This window comes from Mesoplodon mirus (genome assembly GCF_964341445.2).
Source record: "Mesoplodon mirus genome assembly, chromosome: 2".
NCBI classification, from domain to species: Eukaryota; Metazoa; Chordata; class Mammalia; order Artiodactyla; family Ziphiidae; genus Mesoplodon; species Mesoplodon mirus.
This window is the reverse complement of record NC_138977.1, coordinates 137,129,377-137,151,539: the sequence shown is the minus strand read 5'-3', so window position 1 is coordinate 137,151,539 and position 22,163 is coordinate 137,129,377. Positions and strand designations below refer to the sequence as shown.

Here is a 22,163-nt window from a genome sequence, read left to right as displayed (position 1 = left end):
TATCTCCAGTGGTGCTCAGCTATCTCAGCAACTCAGTTGGCACTCAAAGGCCTCCATAAATCCACAGATGGCTTCACTGCCTTTCTCTTACAAATGTAATCCACTGCTTACTGATTGACTTGTCATCTCTATGGAAGATGTACCTCTCTAGGCCTGACCCCTCTCTGAAGGTATTAGTACTAACCAACAAATTTTTCCATTTCTTTTTTTTTTAATAAATTTATTTATTTTATTTATTTATTTTTGTCTGAGTTGGGTCTTCGTTGCTGCATGCGGGCTTTCTCTAGTTTCAGCGAGCAGGGGCTACTCTTCATCGTGGTGCACGGACTTCTCATTACGGTGGCTTCTTATTGCAGAGCACGGGCTCTAGAGCGTAGGCTCAGTGGTTGTGGTGTGTGGGGGCTTAGTTGCTCTGCGGCATGTGGAATCTTCCCAGACCAGGGCTCGAACCCGTGTCCCCTGCCTTGGCAGGCGGATTCCTAACCACTGCGCCACCAGGAAAGTCCCTACAGTGGCTTCTTTTGTTGCGGAGCACGGGCTCTAGGCACGCAGGCTTCAGCACTTGTGGCTCGCAGGCTCTAGAGCCCAGGCTCAGTAGTTGTGGTGCATGGGCTTAGTTGCTCTGCAGCATGTGGGATCTTCCCAGACCAGGGCTCGAACCCATGTCCCCTACATTGGCAGGCGGATTCTTAACCACTGCACCACCAGGGAAGCCCTCTTTTCCATTTATTTTCTCACGTAGCCAACTTGCATTTCCCTCCTTTCAACTCAGCATGGCCATTGAAGTGTGATTGAAGTGATCTGTGTCACTTGCGAGCAAAAGCTTTAAGAACCCGTGCACAATTTCTCATGCTCTTTCCTTCTGGCACAGTGACGGAAAGTTTTAGTTATCTATTGCTGCATAACAAACCATCCCAAATCTTGGTGACTTAAAACCGTAACCATTTTATTATCGTCAATGGTTTTGTGGGTTGAATGGGCTCATGGGCAGTTGTCTAATCTTGCTTGGTGTCTCTCATGTGGTTCCAGCCAGGTATTGTTGGACTGGAGTAATCTGGAGGCTCGATGGGGATGCTAGAATGGCTGAGCCTTTCTTTTTCCAGTGTTATTCCAGGGCCTCAGTTTAAATGGCTTCTCCTTCAGAGTAGCCTGACTTCTTACATGGTGGCTCAGGATTCTTCAAACCACAGAAGCAAAAGCTTCCAGGTGTTTGTAAGACTTAGGCTTGGAAATAACGCATTCTATTGGTTAAAGCAGTCACATGGCCAACTCAGTTTGAAGGGGAGGGTAAATAAACTCCACCTCTTCATGGGGATTGGGGAGAAGAGTGACAAAGGATTTGTGGCCTTATTTAATCTACCACCCCAACCATGTTCCACATGGTGGCTGCTTCCATCAGCCAGGGTCCTAGGGTCAGGACAAAGTGGAAAAGAATCCTTAACTAATACACATGGTTGTATGAGTGAGAAATACATTTCTGCTGTCCTAAGTCACTGAGATATTTGTGGTTGTTTGGTAAAGCCTGATCGATACTAATACAAAAATTGGTACTGGAAGTAGGGCACTGCTGTAACAGAAACCTAAAATATATGGCATTGACATATATGACTATGTTACAAATGTTAGTGGTTGGTTGTTAGGCAGCATCCAGCTCTGATTCACTTAGGAATCTCTCAGCAAATGTAGCTTAGAAATTTGAGCTCAATAAATATTTCTTAAATAAGATAGACTGTTTCTTGTAATTCTGTTCTATTTCTCTATTTTAGGGGAAAACACTTCTTTCCCACATCAGATGTTTCTTAAAGTATGGAGGGGGTGCCACTAACATAACACTCGATACCTCATTCCAGCGCTTCTAACAAGTTTCCTGATGTGTAAGTTTGGCGTGTGCAGCCCACCTTCTTCCTCTCTCCTTTCTCATGGGAGCCAGGCCGCCCACAGAAAGTATGCTTTCTACTCTGCTGCTTCATACCACAAGTTTCACAGGGGTGTGCCCATGCCAGGGGGGCCTGTCCAGGACAAGGGAGGCTTGGGGTAAGCTTAACAGGATAGGCGCTGTGGGGGAAGGGGAGCTTCAAGCTTGGGAGCTAAGCTCACTGCCAAGGAGTGAAAAAACCTGTTGTTTGAACTTTAATTCACAAGCGCAAGAGTGTTAACAAGTTGGAAGTTAATAATTTTGGACTTTAACATGAAGTCGGTACTGATTACTTTGGGCTATAATTCAGAAGAACAAGATAATGTAATGTCTGAACTTTTCATTTCTTGCTGGAAAATTCATATTGGAAAGGGGTCATAATCAGATTGAGGATGTCTTTTTGGCTCTTAATTTTTATAGTATTTTTATGTTATCATTTGATCTTCTTTTAGAACTTCTGATAATGTTGAACAAGGTAGTGGGACATAATTTGAGGTGGCAATAGAACAGGTTGTGAATTATAGCCTTGCGTACAGAATAGCATGGGAGCTGATTTAATTGATGTATTGTTCTGACCCATTCAGGGCATTCTGGGAACAAAACCTACCCTTTACCAGTGGCCCCAAGAGATTCCACAAAAGAGGTGAAATCAGTATTGAAGTGGCCTTATGAAGATGGGAGCAGGACTACCCTAACTGACTGCTGACTTCTTACCCAAGGGGGATAACCATGTCCTAAGGTGATCTCAGTGGGTAAGCTGAAAGGGTTAAAGCAATGGTCTTTATACATTTTTACTGACATACCACCCAAAATAATTTTTAGGTTCACATGTAAAAGTTTTTGTCCTTAGTTGCAAAAGATGTAATTTCTGGTGTAATCTAAATATGAATATTTTAAAGTATAAAGGGTTATATCACTTAAAAATGCATTTAGTGGGCCTCCCTGGTGGCGCAGTGGTTGAGAGTCCGCCTGCCGATGCAGGGGATACGGGTTCGTGCCCCGGTCTGGGAGGATCCCATATGCCGCGGAGCGGCTGGGCCCGTGAGCCATGGCCGCTGGGCCTGCGCATCCGGAGCCTGTGCTCCGCAACGGGAGAGGCCATAACAGTGAGAGGCCCGCATACCGCAAAAAAAAAAAAAAAAAAAAAAAAAAAAAAAAAAAATGCATTTAGTGAAATTAAATCCCATAGAAATTGAATACTCACCATCATCCATATTTACAGAAATTTTACATTACTCTTTTTTCTCTTTGAATTTGTGTTTTTATTCTACTTCCCCACAGAAGTCTTAAAAATATATTTTATGCTCAAACGTATTTTATTGCTTACCCTATCATTCTTTTTGGCAGTCAAAAAATTGTTTATAATTAAAAAAATTTTCTACCACCAAAAGGTTCTAAATGCCAAAAATTTCTTTTGGATTGAGTTATTTTTACAATTATTATTAGTAATACATAATTAATATTAAATACATTACAAATTTTCCCAAATAATTACTAAAGAGAACTAAAATTTTACTGGAAATATGCCTCTTAATGAAATGGATGAAACTCCTCCTCTCCAGTTAGTTCATGAATGTAATTTCCTGCTAGGACACAATAAGAAAACAAGTTGGGGGACTATTAGGTGCAGGGCTTACAAAAGATGAATAAATGATGTTCAATGCATTATTTACAATAAAAAACTATATATCTAAATCTAAGTTTATTACATAAAAGATAGGAATGAATAATGAGGTGAGAAATGGTTAACAAATAATAATAAGCAGAAGTGTTTGGGTAAGAAAACAAGTATAGACTTACTATATTCAGTAATCTTCAGGTAAAAACTAGTGAAAATATTTTCTCCCATGAGTCTGAATAATTGTTCAAAAAGCACTACAAAACATTAATGTATCTGTGATATATATTCCTTTTATATGTAACATTGATCTGTTAGAAGGAAATTTGGAATTTTTTTAACATCCTTTTCCTTGAAATCATCTGAAATATGCAGTTGAGACACAGGACGATGGCACCAAGTTCTCTCTCATTACTGAGCAGATGTGCCTTGTAACTGGTATTTCCCAGAATGTTTTCTACATATCTTCCATTTTTGAATTCTGAGAGAGATATCTGGAGCATGAAACTTTGCTGTGGGTTTGTTACCCACATGAAATAGGGCTCAACCTCCTTCAGTATTTCTTTTTGCTATCTCAACAGTATTGTTTGACACCATCAGGAAATGGAAGAGGAAATGGCATTAGGCAAAAATGATCGTAACTCTTGCCACCCTGCTCTACAATTATCTGAACTCAGAACACCCCCGCACAGACCAAAATACCCAATTTCTAGCACCATGCTTTTCTCTTAATAGAAATATATTTAAGATAAGGAAAGCCAGGAAATCCTCCTGCTACTTATAATGCATTGATTAAATTAAATATTGACATCAATATTTAGAATTGTTCCTTTGTATGGTGCCTTAGATGCTTTTTGCACATGGGAGCAAGTTATAGTAATATCTGGGATGGGTGAGAGGATGCCTGTCTTTTATAAGTGAGAAAAGACTGATTTTAAAATAGAATTGGAAAAATTGAATTGTTGTGAAATCCCAACCTCAGTCGTATTTTAGACAGCTCAATTTTAGGAAAGAGTAGGTGAAAGTTGAATAAATGGAATTGATTTCCTTAAAATTATCTGTGCTTGTATTCCTCTTGGAAAGTAGAATCCCAGGGTAGATTTATTCCAGTTTGGAGATTACTAGGTTAAGAGAATAAAATTATGTGGGGAATGTGGTGTAAGTTGCAGGGGGTTTTATTAACATTCCTGGTGTCTTGGGCCAGCCTTTCCTCTTCCCCATTGAGTAAGATACTACATAGTGAGAAGCTGCATGAGAAGGCTCAGCCCTTTGGCCAGTCTTACCCTTGGGGCCAGGCTGCCATCAGGAATAGACCTCTAGTCTATTCCTTTATGCTGCAAAATTTACAGGGACAAGTCTTTGGAGTAGGTGGAGGGGAGAGTTTCTGTAATCCTGTTCTGCCAGTCAGCAACCCAGTGTCAAGTCTGCCTTGTCCTAGGGTTCAGTGTTGGGAGGCCCACTGGCGCCATCTCGCCTCCAGCGTCAGCTTTATCAGGAAGAGCGACAGTTCTCAGCTGTCTACTCTTTTTCCTGTTTTTCAGCTGGCTCACAACTTGGTAGGAAGAGGGATGTGGTTCACTGAGTCCCCTAAACGTTCTCAGTCCTTAACAGTGCTGTGCATATTAACACAACAAATACTACTGTGAATTTTCCTATGTTTTTTAGCCATGAAATTACATTCAATCTTACCTGGTTTATTTCTAATAATATTTTGTGTATATTTCATAGATTTGTACACACTAATGAGTGTAGTTTGTTTTCAAAATGGTATTTTCTTAAGGACTGTTACTGGGCAATATATGAAACATCAGAATAGTTAAGTTCAGGAGAAAGAGAATTGCTCTGTCGCCTTAAACAGCTAGTTCAAGACACATTGTTGCCAGAGTTTCATAGAAGGTGAATGAATACATTAAGAGGTTGATTCTAAGGAAATCAGGCTTGCCATTCTGTTTCTTCCTGCACTGTAAGTTACTTGGCCTGCTAAGACTTTTAACATTCATAAAACAATGATATAAAATATGGCCCTTATATGAGACAATAAGATTATAAAGCAAAATAAAGATGTGATAACTGTGATAGAAGCTCTGAGCTTATAGATCTCTAATATTGCAAGGAAATGGCACTTCTTAAAGTGACACAAATCTTTGTTTTGTAAGCAACTTGGGTCTTTAGAAAATGAGCTGCTTTTTAGATTACAAAAAAAAAATCAGGAGCTTAAATCTTCAGTTTAATGAAGAATAAACTGTTCTTGAATCCTCTGTCATAAATTGGCATGCATAATTCAAATATTGTCATACACTAGCGGAAATTTTGACTGGCTTTGACTTTGTTATGGTTACTGAAAGGAGATTCTCCAGCAGAACACAAATTTTTATTGGCAAGCAGGTGCAGGAATTCCTGATGAGAAGAACCAAAGGATCACAACTTTGATTCTTCTTTTTTCTCTTGGCTGCAACATCCAATCAAAGATCAAGTCCTGTTGATCCTACCTCCAAAATGTTATCCCAAATTTGACGGACCACTTCTCACTATGTCTACTGCTACCATCCTGGTACAAGCCATCAGCAGCTCTCATTTAGACCATGACAATAGCCTCTTGCCTGGCTCCTGGGTTTCCACTCTTGCCTTCCTAGAATTCATTCTCAATCATTAGCCATTTAACAATATAAATCAGACTATCACTTCCCTACCTATACTTCCCTAATGTCTTTCCCTTGCAATTAGAATAAAATCCAAGCTCCTCATCATGGCCCTTATGATCTGTTGTACATCTACCCTCTGATTGCTCTTAACTCACATTCCTTGTTCATTATGCTCTAGCCAAATTGGTTTTCTATCTTTCTTTGAATGCAGCAAGCTCATTCCTACCTTTGAGATTTTGCATTTGCTCTTTTTCCAGCCTGGAATTCTCTGCTCCCAGATTTTCTCATGGCTGATTCATTCTCATTACTTAGGTCGCAGCTCAAATGTCCATCCCTCAGAGAAGCCTTTTATCCTGACCACACATCTAAAGAGCTGTCACCCCTTCTCCCCAACTTTAATCATTTCCTATCCTGCTTAATTGTTTTCACAGTATTTAGTACTGCCTGAAACTCTATTGCCTTAATTGTTTTCACAGTATTTAGTACTGCCTGAAACTCTCTTATTTTTCACATGTTTATTATTTGTCCCTCTGCTAACCCCCACTAGAATGTGACTCCATGGTGGGTAGGGCTCGTCTGTCTTGTTCCCTGCTATATCCTCAGTGCTTGGAATGAAGGTTGCCATTTAGTGGGGGTTTATTACATATTTGAATGAGTGAATGACTCAAGGTCCAGATGTAGCCAGAGAAGGCCTCCCAAGAGGCCTTTACCTTAGAATTTACCATAGTTCAGAGTTGTGGCCCTTTTGTTTTAAATACTCAGATGTCAGCTTTTGCCAGCACATGGAGGTTTTTTCCTCCAGGGCAGAACTTACGTTAATGAAAGTATAAGATTGTAAAATCCCTATACCAATTTATTAGTTTTCAGTGAGCAATATAGCTGTCACATGGACCCAGACTTGTAGTAATATGATCTGTTGTGGATTTTCTGCCTATCAGCTAGCACAGATAGGATAGGGCATTAAGTGAGAAACTATTTGGGAAAACATGGAATACAAAAAAGGAGAAAGAGTTAGATGGCTTGTATGTTTCAAAACATTTGTTTATTTAACAAATATTTATAGATTTCTGACTTTGTTTTGTGTTCTGTGCTAGGTACTGAAGAATCAACAAGGAATACTATTAAGCACCAGCAGTTTAGTTGGAGAGGCAGACAATAAACTGACAATTACAGATCAGTGTCAAAAGTTCTCTATTTAGGTTCATGCCAGGGTGATGTAGGAGGACCTAGAAGGGAAACTGAGCCTTGGGGGATCAAGGTGAGCTTCTCAGGAGATAGGACTATTTGAGCTGAACTCTGAAGAGTTAGCCAGGCAGAACAAGGAAAGGTATGGGGAGCACTGCTGGCAGAAGCTGCAGCCTGAGCAAAGGTCAGCTGGAGAGAGCAGAACCTTCTAAGAACTACAAGTAGTTCAGTAAGGTTGAGGAAAGGTGGAATGAGAAGCCTGGCTATCAGACTCACAGACCTAAGTAGGTCTGGACTTTATCCCTATAAAAGGGAGCTACTGAAAGTTTTTGTTTTGGTGAATGGGCAGAGTACATCTTTCAGACTGCCCTAGTACAGCCAATACTTTGCATTCCTTTCTTCCAAAGAACTTTCCATGAATATCTGGAGAAAGTCCACGCTCCTCCTCCGAGAACACGCAGTCCTTCCTTTACCACCCCCAGCCTTATACCTGCTATACCTGCTGCCTCCACAGCGCACTCTGTACTCCAGACCCACCAAACTTCCCAGCTTCCAGACTCACTTCCCGATCTTTAATTATGCTTTCGTAGCCTCCACTCCTGCTAGCACTCTCACCAGGCCACTTTCAAAAAGTGTTACTGGATTAGTCTTCCAACCTATAAAGGCAATACATGTTCCTTGCAACACAGAGACATGCAGAGGAAGAGCTAAAACCTTCTCCTTTCCTCTCACCACCACACACACATACATAGTGTGCTTTAAAACATATATACACTTTTAACTAAAATATATCTATGCTATACAATTTGTACAGTTCTTCCCTGCTTCCCCAACAGAATATCCAGCATTTGCTGGATTCCAGGCCCTATGCTTTATCTCATTTACCCCACAACTACCATACAAGGTAGGTACTGTGATCCCCAGTGGATAGACAAGCAACTGAGATGTGACTAATTTGCCCAAGGTTGCACAGTTGGTGGGAGCAGCAATTTGAACTTGGGCAACATGGCTCTCAAGTCCACTGCCTTTTGATATCTTCCAAATAATGCTATTTTTGTTCTTTTCAATAACTACGATATTTATATGGAGGTCCAGAATTTATTCAATTATTCCTCTGTTGATGAATGTTGAGGTTGTTTTTTGCCACTTAAAATGCCTCAATATGTAATTCTCCAAAGCAGGATTTGAGGTCAGAGGTCATACTTATTTTTAAATCAGTACATGACCAAATAATGTTCCAAGGATTGTGTAGCATTTTCATATCCCCAAGAATCATGGGACAGTATCTGTTTCCCTATACCCTCACTAGTTCTAATGATACTGATATTTTTAGGTTTTGGGGGTTTTTTTGGCACTTTGCTCAGTAGAGACAGTGCACCTTTGTTTTGTTTTGCATGTTTCCTGACTACAGGTGCAGTTGAGAATTTTTCTGTGTGTTTTTGAGATGTTTGCATTTCCTGTTCCATGATTTGTCTATTCATTTCCTCTCGTTCATTTTTTCTGTTGGATTGTTTGTCCTTGATCATTTTTGGGGGGGGAGGGAGCATGTTTATAGTAGTAGTAATATTAACCCTTTTTCTGACATGTGTTCAAATATTTCCTCCTCTTCTGTGTTCATTCACCTTTTGACATTTTTAAGGCATCCTTTAATTTCATTTGTGTGTGCTCAAATCTATTGGTCTTTCCCGTCATGGCTTTTGGGCTTCTTGAAATTGACAGGTTTGGGCATCTCCCTTTATTAAGGATTGGACCAGCCAGCCAGGACTATCCTTGGAGGCTGCTTGATGGGCTTTGATGACTTTTCTCAGACTCTTATACCTTTGCTGCTACCTCGCAATCTCCTTCTGAGGGATCTGTTTTCTTGAGATTTGTTATTACATTCAAGCAAAGCCTTTCTGGCCTGGGAATCATTTGTCACTTATAAAAATGCATTTGCATATCTTTGCTCTGATTCACTGTGTGCTCATTTTGTTTCTCTCTTCTAGTTTTAAGAAGCAATTACCATGGGGTCTTCTATTTTATGTATTGAGTTTTGGGCCATCTTTAGCCTCTGAGTTCTTAAGCTTTTTAGAGGCAGTTTAGAGGGAAGATGTGCCCTTGGTATAAGACGTATGGATGGTGAAGATAAATTGGTAATGGGGAAGTTGTGGGCTTGAGAGTGAGTTTGATTCTGTCTTTGATTACAGCTGTATAATCCTGGGGAGGTTGTTATATGTCTCAGGGCCCTTTTTCATAAAATGGAAGTGATAATAATACTGCTTTGAGTCCACTTTTTGATGTAGGATAGGCCTCCAACAGTTTACTTAGACGTTTCTTCCTTTTTGGTCACATTTCAATAATATTTTAATGAGGTCAGGTCTTCACAAATTACCTTGGTATCCCTTTTGGCGAAACAAACTCTTTTCATTTGCTGTCAGCTTGTGAAAGAAGGATAAAATTTCTTGGCCTTAAAGACTGGCACTCTTTACAGCTCTCTGGAATGAACTGCCCATATTTCATTATTGAAGAGAGAAACATTTAAACTCTTCTTAGTAGAAATTAAATTTGAGGCCATTTTACACAAACCATGGCTTAGGGCCAAGGCTACAAGACAGAGCATGTGTGGGTTGGGGGTAGACACTAGGGAGGAGTCTGGCCTGCATTTTGGTGGATTTCAAAATGTGTACCAGAATCTGTTCCAAGTCGTCACTAATGGGCTCATAGAAAAGAAAGTTACAGGGAATCTAGATTTATCACCCAGGCCTCTTCCCGTGCCCTCAAGCTGATGATCATGAAACCATTTAGCGAAGGCAGTTGGTTGAATTGCTCAACTGATAGTATTCCTGAATGATAACTAATTTTAGAGGATTTGGGGCTGAGTACTGATTCTGAGAAGCTAAAAAGGAGAAGTGGGTCTCAGGAGAGCTTATGCTTCATCCTGTGTAATGATCTTTGTTCTTTGTCTCCCACCTCCACATTTGAGGCAGCATTGACCTGCTCTTTCATCAGGATCCAATAGACAAAGGGAAGGAGGCCTAAACCAGTTCCTGGCTTAAAAGTCTTGCTGTCCTTCAAGCTCAGGCCTTGAAGGATTCAGACTTTATGCAGGTACTCAAATCAACTAACATAGTTGAGCGCTATGTGTAAGACACTGTGTAGGATGGTGAGTGTGTATGTTTGAGAGAGGCAGAGAGACAGGGGTTGGAGAGGGAGAAGGAGGTATATAAGGCAGGTTTCTTGCCCTCAAGTAGCAGAGTTTGCTAGTAACTCGAATGCTTAAGAGGTCAGGCATATTAAGTTAGTTAAGTGACTTTGCATGTGTAAGAGAAACAAGAGAGTAAGCATGATAGTTGACAACAGATACTTGTGTCACTGACCATAGGATGTGGTGTGGGCTATGTTAAACTGGAGTGTGCATCCCTATTGAACAGGAACAGCCCATGCAAGGATCTAGCACAGTGGTTCTCAAAGTATAGTCTCTGGACCAGCAGCATCAAAATCAACTGAAACTTGTTAGAAATGCTCTTTTTTCAGTCCTATCCCAGACCTAAGGAATCAGAAACTCTGAGAATGGGGTCTTGCAGCCTATGTTTTAATGATTTCTTGCTGTGATTCTTATGCTCCCTAAAGTTTGTGTTGCCTTGTGGGAATTTGGGCCCAGTGTTGCTAGATCTTTTGGTTTTTCAAGAAAAGCTAGAAAACTAAATTTTTTATGGGAATTTCATGATTTTTAAATATATATATATATATATTTAAATATATAAATATATGGAGAGCATATATCTAATTTTTGTTGGGGAGGGAGCAGATGTACCCTTTGTAGGCCAAACAGCAGGCCAAGGAAAGCACATCTTTGGCCTTGGGGTCTCCACGCCTCCAGTTTCAGCTACAATAGAGTATTCAAATATTTGACAACAGATTAATTGAAAATACTGTTGGACTAGAGGAATGACTCTCAGTGTGTGTTTGTGGGGGTGGGGTGGGGTGCAGCAGGACATTGGTGTCTGGCAGGAGGAGGCTTTTAAGAGCTGCACAGATCCTGATACTTTCCCAGCCCAGGTGCTTCCTTACTTCCTACCATGGTGAAAGTCCTAACATTGTCAGCCACTGTTCCTCTTGCAAGTCCAGAGCATCCCTTGGATATGCAGCAAAGGAGGAAAGAAGCCGTGTCACAGGTCTAGAGCACCGTGGTTTATAAACTGCTTTCACATCCGTCCTTTCATCAGATCCTTACAACCTTGTGTAATAGGTGTGATGGTATTGTCTCCATTGAAAGCTGCTAAACTACGCTGAGAGAGGTCAAGTGATTTGTTGAAGGTCACGTAATTTGTAAGGGGAAAACATGAGACTAGATACCTAATCTTATAGTTTCTAAACTAGAGTTTTTCTCCCATATATAGTTTTATGTGTTTATCCATACTGTCACTAATTTTTTCTTTTTTCTTTTTTTGGCTGCACTGAGGCATGAGGGGTCTTAGTTCCCTGAACAGGGATCGAACCCGTGCCCGCTGCAGTGGAAGCAGAGTCTTAACCACTGGACCACCAGGGAAGTCCCTACCATCACTAATTCTTGAAAGGATCTGATGTGGCTCACTTCACTATGACTGGTGACTAGTTTTTTGCCATTCCCATGACCAGGCCTCAGACGGTCCCCTCCCTGGCTTGGTGTGCTGCCTGGGACCCCAGATCTTCTTCTGTGGGCTGGGAAAGTATCAGCTTTTAAAAGTCCCCTCCTGTCAGACTCTAATGCCCTGCTGTTCCCTCCACCCCTGCAGACACACACACAGTCATTCTTCTAGTCCAACAGTACTTTCAATTACTCTGTTGTAACAAGATATTGAATCGCCCAGACCAGTCTTCCCTCTTGGGACCCTTCTCCATCACCAGCTTTCCTCCTGGGCTCTGTCTGTTTGTGGGGTTCTGGGTCTCCTTGTTCTGGCCTATCTTGTCACCTACTAAGCCTCAGGGGGACACTCTGAGTCCAGAGCTGTCCCCAGTACAGGTGATACGTGACCTGCACATCAGTTGTCTGGAACTGGACTAAGCACCGGGACTCATTTTACATAGGCTGCTGAATAGCAGCCAAAGCAATAGCTTTCTGACATAGGGCAAATTTGAATGATAGACAAAGGACATTATTAGGGGAGCTAGAATTTAGGATTCTTCAAGTATTCTCCCCAGTCTAGCTTAAAATGCAACAGTCATGCATCTGGGTAGCACTACCAGAAAAAGTTTAGTAGTTTGAAATTTCTGGGGTTCGTTAAATGCTACAGTTGACCCTTCAACAATGGCGGGAGGGGGCTGGTGGAATTGGGGGACCCTCCTGGTGGAATCAAAAGTCTATGTATGGCTGCCTCTCCCGCTCGCTCCTCGGCGCAGCCTCTGCGCCCTGTGCTGCGGCAGCGGCACCCAGCTCTCCCCGACACGGATGGCGGCATGGCGGGCAGGCTGGGCCCGGGCACCGGGCCGCGAACCGAGGCGGCCCGGAAGCGCCCGCCAGAACACCCAGTCATGGATAAAAATGAGTGGTGCAGAAGGCCAAAGTGGCTGAGCAGGCTGAGCGAGATGATGACATGGCATCCCGCATGAGGTCTGTAACTGAGCAAGGAGCTGAATTATCCAATGAGGAGAGGAATCTTCTCTCAGTTGCTTATAAAAATGTTGTAGGAGCCCGTAGGTCATCTTGGAGGGTCATCTCAAGTACTGAGAAAAAGACGGAAGGTGCTGACAAAAAACAGCAGATGGCTGGAGAAGACAGAGAAAATTGAGACTGAGCTAAGAGGTCTCTGCAATGATGTACTGTCTCATTTGGAAAAGTTCTTGATCCCCAGTACTTCACAAGCAGAGAGCAAAGTCTTCTATTTGAAAATGAAAGGAGGCTACTACCGTTATTTGGCTGAGGTTGTTGCTGGTGATGACACGAACGGGATTGTGGATCAGCCACAGGAAGCATACCAAGATGCTTTTGAAATCAGCAAAAAGGAAATGCAGGCAACACATCCTATCAGATTGGGTCTGGCCCTTCACTTCTCTGTGTTCTATTATGAGATTCTGAACTCCCCTGAGAAAGCCTGCTCTCTTGCAAAGACAGCATTTGATGAAGCCATTGCTGAACTTGATACATTAAGTGAAGAGTCATACAAAGACAGCACACTAATAATGCAGTTACTGAGAAACACCTTGACATTGTGGACATTGGATACCCAAGGAGACAAAGCTGAAGCAGGAGAAGGAGAGGAAAATTAACCGGCCTTCCAACTTTCATCTGCCTCGTTCTAAAATTGACACAGTAGACCGTTTGTCATCCATGCTGTCCCACAAATAGTTTTTGTTTACGATTTATGACAGGTTTATGTTACTTCTATTTGAATTTCTGTATTTCCCATGTGGTTTTTATGTTTAATATTAAGGGAGTAGAGCCAGTTAACATTTAGGGAGGTATCTGTTTCCATCTTGAAGTGGCCAATACGGGGATGTGGAATTTTTATACAAGTTATAAATGTTTGGCATAGTACTTTCAGTACATTGTGGCTTCACAAGGGCCAGTGTTAAAACTGCTTCCATGTCTAAGCAAAGAAAACTGCCTACGTATTGGTTTGTCCTGGTGGGGAATAAAAGGGATAATTGGTTCCAGTCACAGGTGTAGCTGTGGGTACTTTAAGGTTTGGAGCACTTACAAGGCTATAGTAGAAATAGATATCCCATGGATATTACATGTTAAACCATGTGTTATCTGTGGAATACTCAGTCTCAATGTGCACACCACTGACTACAGCTACAGAAGTGTTCCTTTAGTTGTGACCCAATTTACTCTGGATAAGGGCAGAAACGGTTCACATTCCATTATTTGTAAAGTTACCAGCTGTTTGCTTTCATTATTTTTGCTACACTCATTTTATTTGTATTTAAATGTTTTAGGCAACCTAAGAACAAATGTACAAGTAAAGATGCAGTAAAAATGAATTGCTTGTTATTCATTACTTCATGTATATCAAGCGCAGCAGCAAAACAAAAAACCCATGTATTTAACATTTTTTAGGTTTTTGTTTTGTTTTTGATACTTGCCTAACATGCATGTGCTGCAAAAATAGTTAACAGGGAAATAACTTGAGATGATGGCTAGCTTTGTTTAATGTCTTATGAGATTTTCATGAACAATCCAAGCATAATTGTTAAGAACACGTGTATTAAGTTCATGTAAGTGGAATAAAAGTTTTATGAATGGACTTTTCAAAAAAAAAAAGAAGAAGTCTATGTATGACTTAAAGTTGGTGCTCCCTATATGTCTCCACTTCCTCCGTATCAGCAGTTCTGGACCTGTGGTTTGAACCAACTGTGGATCGTGTTATACTGCAGTATTTACTACTTCAAAAAATCCGTATATAAGTGGGCCCATGCATTTCAAACCTGTGTTTTTCAAGGGTCATCTGTACTCTGAAGAATTCTGGAACGTGCAGGATTGGGTGGACATTGTGACTTCCTCCCTCCCTCCCTTCCTTCCTTCCTTCCTTCCTTCCTCCCTCTCTCCCTCCCTCCCTCCCTTCCTCCCTTTCTTTTTGTGTCTGTCTTTGACATAATCTTTTGAAGGGGTTGTTTCCTTCATGTCTGGAAACTGGCCAGGGAGGGATGGTGAGGAGAACTGGTTACTGCTGGGTATCTAGGTACTTACAGCAGGCCTCTGCATGTCAACTGTATGAAAAGCTGTTCAGTCTTCTCTTTCTTATCTTCACTCCAAACCATCACTGTGACTGACACTGAGTGTGTTGGAGAGGGAGAGAGATAGAGACAGAGAGACACAGAGAGTGAGAGACATAGACAGAGAGACAAAGGGGGAGAGAAAGAGAGAGAGAGAGAGAGAAATACTTAGTGACCAAGAAAGCACTACAGTGCAGAAATGTCTTGGTACAACCCTGCTGTGAATATTTGTAGAAAGACATGGAGCATTTTGCCAGGACCTTTCTTTGCCCAGGATTGGCTTCAATTATAGTTTTTTATCGGGGATGGCAGATCACCAGTGGGAAGGGTGTGTTTCAGCCTTATCTTGGATGCTTCCTTACTTTACTTGACTTAATTCAGAAACTAGAGAACAATTTAGTGTGTAGCTTGTACCATTTCCTTTGCATAAAATGAAAGTTTTATTTAAAGTCCTCATAATCATTTCCACTGTTTTTCAGCAGTGAGAATAATCAAATGAGAATTGTAAACACTTTTGAGACCATTTTTACTTGACAAAACAGTTCTCCTAAGCTAGATCTTTCCCTTTCACTGTCTCTGAAACACTTAGGGGCAGGAGAATCAGACTTTTATAGGAAGACTATGAATTCTTGTGCATTGTTACATACTGCTCAAGGTTTTTTCAGTTTAATAATAAATATTTTAAAACCAGAAAGGGACTTATCAATATGCTGGTCTCCAACTTCTTCCAAAAGACATATAAAGAGCAAAGTATTTCTCAGATTATTTGAAAAATATAACAAGATGTTTTAAATTTCCCTCAGTGACCACATAGAATGTCATTTATCTGTCTACTTCAACACAGAGGTGTTGGGTAGCAAGTGAAGGCTGAAGCTAATTTATACAGTTATGTGCCAGACCTGTTCATATATGTTTGTGTATAAATTCATACACACACACACACACACACATATTCACTTAATCCTCACAATAATGTATGGGTCAGGTACTATTATTATCACTACTTTACACATGAGCAAACTGAGCTACAGTGAGGTTAAGCAACTGTCCCAAGTCACACAGCTAAAAACTGATCACTTGCACCCAGGCGGTCTGTACTACGTGGACCCCCCTGACATGTTATTGCAGGGCTCAACTGAGGATCAAGATTCCCCAGTGCTGGCACCTGTGCCAAAGTCGGCCCACAGGCCAGTTCTCTTGTGGGACATGGCTGCTATCACTCAGCAACCCCCATAGGCTACAATAGCTGACACCTACGGAGTCCTTACCACGTGCCAGCTAACGCGGGAAGTGTTTTACCTACATTATCTCACCAGTTCTCCCAAAAGCCTTATGAAGTAGGAGGAGTTTCACCTCCATTTTATGTAGGAGGAAACTGAGACCTAGAAAAGTTAAGTCACTTGTTCAAGATCAACAGCCAGTAGAGCCAAGATTTATCATTGTGCTATCCTACTCTCTTGCTCAGGAGCCAGGCTCCTAACTTCTTTGTGTTCCTAGTGAGTCTCCACCAGCACATATTTTCTATATGTTATGACTGTTTTGCTAGGAACTTCCTGAAATTAAGGGCTAAGAGTACTTTCAGAAAGAGAAATCCCAGTGTAACAGGGAATGTGGAAGAGAGGAGGTGACAGGGACTCTTCCCTTCAGGGGGATGTGTGCAAGCATATTACAGTGTGTTCCTGTTGGGGAAGGGGAGCACTGACTATGAAAATGGGAGCTCTCAAAATATTCACTGTGGGCGGTAACATCTTGGCCTTCATCCTTAGTCAACAATTAGCATTTGGTTCCACTTTATTTAATATACAATGTATCCTTCTCTTTTATTCTTTCATTTGGACACTGTTGATGCCTTAAATATTACAGCTGCCTACCTCAGCTGTAAAGCTCTAGCAGAATTACTTGAAAATAGAATCAACTCATCTACAGGCATACCTCAGAGATATTTCAGGTTCAGTTCCAGACCACCACAATAAAGTAAATATCTCAGTAAAGCCAGTTACACGAATTTTTTCCTTTTGCAGTATATATACAGAAGTTATGTTTACGCTATAGTCTATTAAGTGTGCAATAGTATTATGTCTAAAAAAACAATGTACACACCTTAATTAAAAAATACTTTACTGCTGGGACTTCCCTGGTGGCACAGTGGTTAAGAATCCACCTGCCAAAGCAGGGGACATGGGTTCAATCCCTGGTCCGGGAAGATCCCACATGCTGCGGAGCAACTAAGCCCGTGCGCCACAGCTACCGAGCCTGTGCTCTAGAGCCCATGAGCCACAACTACTGAGCCCATGCGCTGCAACTACTGAAGCCTGTGTGCTGCAACTACTGAAGCCCGTGCACCTGGAGCCTGCGCACCGCAACGAAAAGTAGCCCCCGCTCGCTGCAACTAGAGAAAGCCCACGCACAGCAATGAAGACCCAATGCAGCCAAAAAAAGAAAAACAAAACTTTATCACTAAAAAATGCAACCATCATCCGACAATGCAGGTTTGCCAAAGATCTTCAATTTGTGAAAAGCGTGGTATCTGCAAAGTAGAATAAAATGAAACACAGTGAAATGAGGTATACCTGTATATAAACTATCAATATTATATTATAAAAAAGAATAATTGTAGTAATGCCAATTATTGTAAAATGAAAGAATAAATATTAGATTTTACCTGAGAATAATAAATGTTTAATTCTGGCATCTTCCCTAGATACCTCTTATTTCAACATCCTGTAAGCACTTACTCTCTTTCAGTCTCCCTGGTAGGTGCTGGGGCTATAAAGATAATAAGCCATGGACCTTGTCTTCAAGGAATGTTCACTCCCTATTGGGACACAACTGATAAAGGGTTTTGAAAACACAAAGTGCGGGATGCAATTCAGAGCAGAAGAGTTGGGGTGCAAATGCTGGCTGGGAAGCGTCCTGGAAGAGACAATCCTGGAGTGTCTAGTGTTTCACACTGATGGGGCAGGGTTCGTTGCTGAGCAAGTAGGCTCTGGTGTCAAGGGGATTCAAATCCTGACTCTGCCACTTACTAGCTCTGTGGCCTTGGGCCTTGATCTGGTCTCTCTAGGCCTTTGTTTCCTTAAGTGTAAGATGGGGTGACACTGTGAAGTTTACAGGTGGTTATGGGAATCGGGGGATGAAGCACTTAGAATACTTACAGAGTTAGGCTTAGCACAACGTAAGCATTCAGTATATGAGAGCTGTTTTTTTATAATGTGTAACAACATGAAAGCATTCTACATCTTCAAGTTTATGGACTTAGATTCTGCTTATCTCCTCAAATATTAACCACTTATCTAGATTTTCTAGTTTCTAGAATTCTTCTACAATGCCTCCATTTCTAAAACTACTGCCTACCATACTAAGGCAACTCTAGGGGAATACAGCCAGGGGAGGTGGTATTTGGGCTAAGGTGTGATATCAGGGATAACCTTACCCCAAAATGTCAAGAGCCTGTCATTTAAGACTTGAAGGATGTATTTTGGTTGAGGGTTTGGACAAATCTGACTGACTCTTGGGTAAGAGTAGATTCTAGATTTAAAATAAATCTTGTTCTTTTCTTTTCATTAGGTGTAAAGGTAAAACCCAATAATTATCCTCAAAATAAGGTGAACATCAAACCTCAAACCAAAGTATAAAAATAGAAATTCCTAATTGTTTCCAACTTAATTCTTTTAGTGAAAATATTAATGAGAAAAGTTGTCATCTAGGATCCCTGCCATTCCTTGGAAAATTAAGTTAAAAAAAAAGTCATCTTGGATTTCAGTACAAATTTCAAATGTTATATTTTTAAACTTTGAAAGAGATGTGTAAGTTCAGTTTTTCCCATTGGCCTGGACTCGAGCACCTGCCTTTCTTTTGGACAGTTATATCACCATTAACAAATGCTCTGGAAGCTAAGATCCTTTGATAGTCAGCTGTGGTCATACAAGAAAATCCTCATGAGACATGCCAGACAGGATAGTGTGAGCTCAGCCAGGCTGAGAACAGCCTCACTGAGAACCCTCAGGCAGCAGCATCTGTCTCTCTGTCTGCAGAGCAGCAAGGCTGCAAGTCGTCACAGTTTTTCTTTGGGGTCTATATCTTTTCCTTTCTCTGCCATTTCCCTCTCTTGGTCATGATTCTCCCCACTGACACAGGGCTGGTCTCTAGCCCCTCCCTCTGATAACAGTTGTTTCCACCCATTCTCAGCCTCCAGACTATTTTTTCAGAAGCCTGGGATCCTCTTTGTGATAATTCTCCCTGCCCCGTCTTTAGTCACTACTTTCCTTCTCTCTCTATCAAAATGTGAAAGGATCATGAGGCCCAGATCAGGGCAGTGGGCGGGGGGGGTGGTGGTGGGTGTGTGTGTGTGTGGTGTGTGTGGGGGGGTGTGGGGGTTGGGGTGGGTCCATTTGTACATTCTGCCAGAGAGCTCTGCTGTCCCTGGGAGAAGGTGCCTGGGACTAACCACAGTGCACTTTCTGGAGGCCCAGGCCCCCTAGGCTGAGGTAGTGAAGATGGCAGCAAAGACTCTGGCCACTGGCACCAGTAAATTCCCACATAGCAGGTCCTGCCCACTCCTCTCTCTTGCATCTTCACCCGCTCAGATTTAACCTCTTCCTTCCCTCTGCCTCAGAGACTTCTGTTGCATATTTTATGTTTTTCAGAATGCCTAGTGCTATTTTTTTTTTTTTTTTTTTGCAGTATATGGGCCTCTCACTGTTGCGGCCTCTCCCGGTATGTGGGCCTCTCACTGTTGTGGCCTCTGCCATTGCGGAGCACAGGCTCCGGACGCGCAGGCCCAACGAGCACGGCTCACGGGCCCAGCCACTCCGTGGCATGTGGGATCCTCCTGGACCGGGGCACGAACCCGTGTCCCCTGCATCGGCAGGCGGACTCTCAACCACCGCGTCACCAGGGAAGCCCAATGCCTAGTGCTATTTTAATAAACATTTAATTCTGTTTTCATACTATATTAAATACTTTGCCTGAAATTGGGATGTGACTCTCAATGCCTCATGTTATTTCTATGTCTGAAAATGAAGTTTTTGACAAAGAAATATGTTGGTAAAGTATAATATCTCCATCAATAGAAGCAGTTAGTACTCAGTTGTCATTAAGGAATATTTAAATTTGCTTTTTGACAAAATAGTGATTTGTTCATAGTGATTAGAGAATATAAATAGTAACGCATCAACAATTGTTAATTTCTTATCATATCTACGTTAAAATAACAATGAGGGAAATAAATATAGAAAGATTTCACTTATAATTCTCCCACTCCATATAATTACTATTTTTATCCTCTTGTGTTCTCTTCTAGGCCTAGGCCATGTGTTTGTGAAGCTGCCAAATGGGGTTCCTATTGCAGTTCTGTGGTAGAGGAATTCTTGTGAAAAACTGTGTTCCATTTGAGGGTTGTACTTCAAACTATCTCTAGTAGTACCCACATTCTAACTTGCTGTATTAGCCAGCTGTAGTCTGTTATATAGAACTCTGGCTGCACCATTATGGTATTGAGATGCATCTTTGTTTTTTTTTTTTTTTTTTTTTGGTGGTGGCAGTGGAGCTATGATTTTACCACCAGTACGTGGAAGAATAGTTGCATAACACTAGGTTTTCATTGTATGTTTCATTGTATATATTGAGTTTGTGGGTATTAATAGGCCTTTACACGTAAGAGTTGAATTCCCTCTTTATCTTGGATTCCTGTGTACTGTTTACATCATGAAAAGTTCTCAGCTCAAGATAGGCAGTGGATAAGGCCTAAAGTAATAATCTACCTTATCCTCCAAAAGGGACAGCAGCATGTATTCCCAAGCTCAGTGGAGAAACAACTCCCTCTGGCCTCTCCCTTTTCCTAGTTTTCTTTCTGAAATTGTGTATTTCTTATCTTAGTATTTATAAAACTTGCCTGATTATAAAAATCATCTGAAGTGCTGGTGAAAAACACAATTTTCTGGATCCTTTCCAGACCTATTGAATCGGAATTCTGAGGAACTGCTTGGTTTAAACAAGCACCCTGGATAATTTTTACAATCCAGGCAGATTTGAGAAACAATAGTTTATTTGAAGCAAATTCATAGCTGCTGGCTCACACATTTGCTTAGCCCAAGTTTGAAGAGAGATGGACAGTAATTCCATCCTCAGGAGAATAGCAGCTGGGCAGGACCTGTCCTTATTCTGTTCCAAATATGGATGTGGTCATGGCTGTATGAATTGTAGCACAGAAGGTCAGACCAATGTGGGAAGATCATCTTCCCCACCCACCGTCATCATACAGAAGACTGCCACAGCCTTCACTTTGCCTCAGTGAAGAGGGAGAAATGTACAGATGAAGTTATTTACTCTGTGTCACTTGCAACTTCCGAATTCCATTTCTCAGTGAAATTATAGTTATGTACATGATGGGATGTGTGTACATTTAGAATTTTTACTTATGCTTTCTTCATGTGGTTATTGGGTCATTTAAAATTCAGTTTATGCACAGAAAAATTGTGCCCTCATTAAGCCCAGTGGAACTAATTTGAAAGATAAGCAGAGTTTATGCAATTCTAGGTCATTGCCCAGATCTGAAGTAGTATTCCCTGAAGTAGGCTTGTCCCAAAGTTGGGAAATATTGGGGCTTTTTGAGTTTGAGCTCACTTGCTGGGTTCCTCTCATCACCCTGGGGCATCAGGGTTCTCCTGCTGTCCTCCAGCTGCCCCTTCCTTCTGTGGCTGTGCCCCATCCTCCAAAATCACCCTTCCCTCCCTTTTAAGTTCTTCTCCGAGTCAAAAGATAAAATAGAACGTGAACAATAAAGTGTAACGCAATACCTCTCATCCTCTAGATTTGGTGATTTCAGCCAGTTGGTAGAAAGAAAGGAATGGATGAAATGAACACATGCCATAGTAGGAATGACTGATTGATGACTTAATGCATTAACAAACTGTCCCACATTGAGAATAGACTGGTGGTTGCCAAGGGGGAGGCACATGGGAGAGGGTTGGATTGGGAGTTTGGGATTAGCAGATACAAACTGGTATATATAGAATGGATAAACAACAAGGTTCTACTGTATAGCACAGGGAACTATATTCAATACCCTGTGATAAGCCATAATGGAAAAGAATATGAAAAAAATGTATATTTACGTAAAACTGAGTCA

General features: G+C 41.4%; 1 long non-coding RNA gene and 1 pseudogene across 3 annotated transcripts in view; both read left to right on the top strand.

The window, feature by feature from the left end:
* LOC309795326 overlaps positions 1-22,163 on the top strand; it is a 41,718-nt gene that overhangs the window by 2,540 nt on the left and 17,015 nt on the right. The window contains exons 2-3 of one of the 2 annotated variants that reach the window (XR_014292237.1): positions 1,767-1,874; positions 2,500-2,667. This is a non-coding gene — a long non-coding RNA (uncharacterized lncRNA). Of the gene's footprint in view, positions 1-1,766; positions 1,875-2,499; positions 2,772-22,163 lie in introns of those variants that run through there. The other variant, XR_014292238.1, reaches the window with a different exon arrangement.
* On the top strand, positions 12,290-14,565 carry LOC309796069 (14-3-3 protein zeta/delta-like; annotated as a pseudogene). Its single transcript has one exon. The product of its transcript is annotated as a 14-3-3 protein zeta/delta-like (transcript).